We start from the raw sequence: 3,589 nt of genomic DNA on the forward strand, positions 1-3,589 counted from the left end.
ATGCAGAGAGGAAAATGGGCAGGAGTTGTGCAGAGGAGAGGCGGACAGGTCACACAGAACCACCTGTTTGCAGAGAAGTGAACTTTATTCGTCATTGTTTTCCTTTTCTTTTTCTTAAAACACCACTTTCGCTTTTCGTAGAGCAAAAATTAGTGTCAGGTTCTATAAATTGCTCCTCACCTTGGACACATAACTTCTCTAAAGCAGCTTCCACCGTGAAGGAGAACTAGGTTATCCCACAAAGCCGTCAAGCGCCTTCTTCTGTGAGCAAGTTTTTAGGCAGAATTTTCAAGAGAGGCAAAAGGTGTGGCTTCTTGCCTCATACATCCAATTAAAAAAAAAAAAAGGATAAAGAGAAAGAAATCCAGCTGCTGAGAATTTCAGTGACATTAAAAATATCTCAGGACTTCCCTGGTGGTCCAGTGGTTAAGACTCTGCACTCCCAATGCAGGGGGCCCGGGTTCCATCCCTGGTCGGGGAAGATCCCACATGCCGCGGGGTGCGGTCCCCCACCACCCAGAAAAATTCCTAAATAGGCAGAAATACTGCGTGAACTACTCGGGGCCCAAACTTTCTTTTGAAACAGGTGTTATGCAGTTTCAATTTAAACTCTTTCTGGCAAGGTTTTCAGAAATCTTTCAACTAATGCTCTCCAAGAGCACAATCTTTTTAATAGACTTCAGAAAAAAACACCAACCCATATTACTTTTTTACGTTAAAAAATGTTGAAACAGTGCTGAACTTACAGAAAAATACAAACCTTGTTTTCCTTGAACTATCTGAGAGTAAGTTTCCTCATGGTGCTTCATTTCTCCTAATGCCTTAGTGTGAGGCTGCTGCTACCTAGTCCTCTGACCCCATTCAGGTTATACCAGCTGACCCAATATTGTACTTTATAGCAAAAGGATCCCGTTCAGGCTCTCCTGTTGCATCTGCTTGTAATTATCTCTTTGGTCTGGAATAGTTTCTCAAGCCTTTTTAAAAAGATTTTTATGACGTTGACACTTTTGAAGATTACAGGCCAGCTGTTCTGTAGAATGTTCCTCAGTTTGGGTGAGTCAGGTGCTTCCTCGTGGATGGAGGAAGGTTGTGTACTTTTACAGGAGCATCTCAGAGGTGATGCTGCGTTCCTCCAGTTTCATCCTAACAGACGGCACATAACTCAATTTCCCATCACTGATGGTGTCCAGTGAAAGTACTTCTTTTCCCATTTGTAATTAACATTTACATTAATTGTAAGTATAATGTAATATTACATGTGCATAATATTAGTAATTAATAGTATGTGTTTGGTGGCAAAGTGTTTTAAAACTGTGTAAATATTCTGTTCCTCATGAAACTTGGAGATTATTCAATTATCTATTTTTATTGGTGTGGACAGTGAGTTCCTATTTTATCTAGTGAGTTATAATCTGTCCGTTTCGACACTTATTTTGATGCTCAAATTGTTCTAGGTTGGGCCAATGGGAGTGCCTTCCAGCTGGCTTCCATGTCCTTTTGACATGTCCTCATCATTCTTTGAGCATTTTCTTACTTTCTGACAGAACAAGGCGTCCTAGGCTCATCTTGTACTTAACCCTGAAAACAACCATTTCTCTAAGCACTCTGGCTCCCGTAACTAGCGAATGGCAATTAGAAGCAAATTCTGGGCGCTCGATGGGCACAGTGCTATCGGGGTGTCACTGGTCCAGGCCTTCTCAGTGGACAGAGTTGGGGACACAGTTATGCATACACACGGTTACCGCTCTGTTTGTTTCTCTGCCTATCTCTCTAACCATTCTGAAATCTTGAGTCCACACTAACTCCCATTCCAGTTCAACACAGTAGGGTTCATTCCCCCATTGGCCTCTCTGATGGTGACAAATCTGGTTCCAATTATCCTTCTCACCCTACTTGGGGGCCAACACCCTTGCTCAGGCCTCATAATAATTGTTATGGATTCTTACATTGTGTAGTCCGGTCTCCAGCCCCGAGACTGACCCTGACCATGTTACACCCGGGCAGCAATGCCAATTCCTTTGCTCCACTGCGTTACCAAGATTCAAATAGAATGAACTGATTGACTACAAGTAGCATCTGCTAAGAATCACTGAAGGCAGATACAACTGTTCCCTAGAATTCTACTGACTTAAAGTACTTAGAAACTGTACCTAATTTACAACACCCTCTCCCCATGCCCTCGCCTCAGGGGCCTGAGGCTCCTGTTTACTGATGGGTGATATTGGTTATATTGATTGCTCTGCAGTCACTGCACCTGTGTAAGCACGGGCTGCATACACTCACCCCCAGTCTGGAGAGGACGTGCCCTGCGGTGCTCTCTCCTGCGTTCCATTCCGACAGCGGGGAAGGGGAGCTTTAGCTTATGTGCAGGGTATACGTGCATTCATGCACACCGACAGGTATATGCAGCATGGATACATGTGCCTTGTTCAAGCTTCTAACAGACACGTTATGCTACGTATATCTTCACATCAGGACAGTGTGAACAGGATACCTCACTGCAGACCTGCTGCAGCCTCAGTGAGGCCCCGGCAGCTTTGGGTTTCTGAAGCCTCTCACCCTCACACCTGGCCAGTGGATGGCTTTCCGAAAGGCTGAGCACTTGTGAGGAGATTCCATTCTGCTTCCCTGCACAAATCTACCACTGTCCAGCAGGGTGTCTGAGGCCCCGGGCAGACAACCCTTCTGCTGCCACCCCACGGGTCTACACACGTGAAGTGCGTTCTAAAGAGGTAACAAGAGTTTCACGTGTGCAAGTTGTCCGTCCCTCTTTGAACCTTAACCTATCTGCATGCCCACCCGGTGAGCCCCTGACTTCACAGAACTGGCATTTCATATGAAGGGGTGCAATTAAAGTCAAGGTGGTGGCAGTGGGGGGTTAAGACCGAAGGTTAAGACCCCTCTGGAATCCTGGCTCCACCACTTGTAATCTCGTGACCTTGGGCAGGTCACTTAACCTCTTTGAAATTTAATATTCCCTCCTATAGGATTGGGATAAAAATAGGGCCTACATCAGGAGACTGTTGCATAGACTGAATCAGGTTTAGAGTTTAGAAGCGAGCCTGGCATTTCTCTGGGATCCAGTGTATGTTAGTTAGGTTCTAAGCAGCAAGAGGCAGTTCACTTTCTTTTCCCCAACTGCTCTGCGTCACAGCGGGTCCTCCCCTCCGAGCAGATACCCATGTGCGTATTTCATCGAATCTACAAGCCATCGATTTTAAGATACCCAATTTAAGAAATTATATTATGTCTTTAAAAAAGAAAAACATGCTGCCACGTGTACTACTAAATGCCAAACGATTGTAAGACGCCCCCTAATTACTACGAGGATCTTCAAATGTCAAAAGAATTGCTCATTCTAGGAGCCGCTGGGAAAGGGGATGAAACGCCAAGTGCGCGCACGTTTAAACGCGAAACCAGCTTCAGCTGCACTTGCTCGGTGCGCCGGGGCGAAACTCTGGGGTGCCCTTGAGGCGAAGCCTCGGTTGAGTTTCGCTTTCGGTTCGCAGGAAACGAAAGCTGGGCGGCGCGGCGGGGCGGGGCGGGGCGGGGCCGTAGGCGGGGACATAGGTGCCGGCACAGAGGTGCC

This window comes from Lagenorhynchus albirostris, chromosome 11 (assembly GCF_949774975.1).
Source record: "Lagenorhynchus albirostris chromosome 11, mLagAlb1.1, whole genome shotgun sequence".
Taxonomy (NCBI): domain Eukaryota; kingdom Metazoa; phylum Chordata; class Mammalia; order Artiodactyla; family Delphinidae; genus Lagenorhynchus; species Lagenorhynchus albirostris.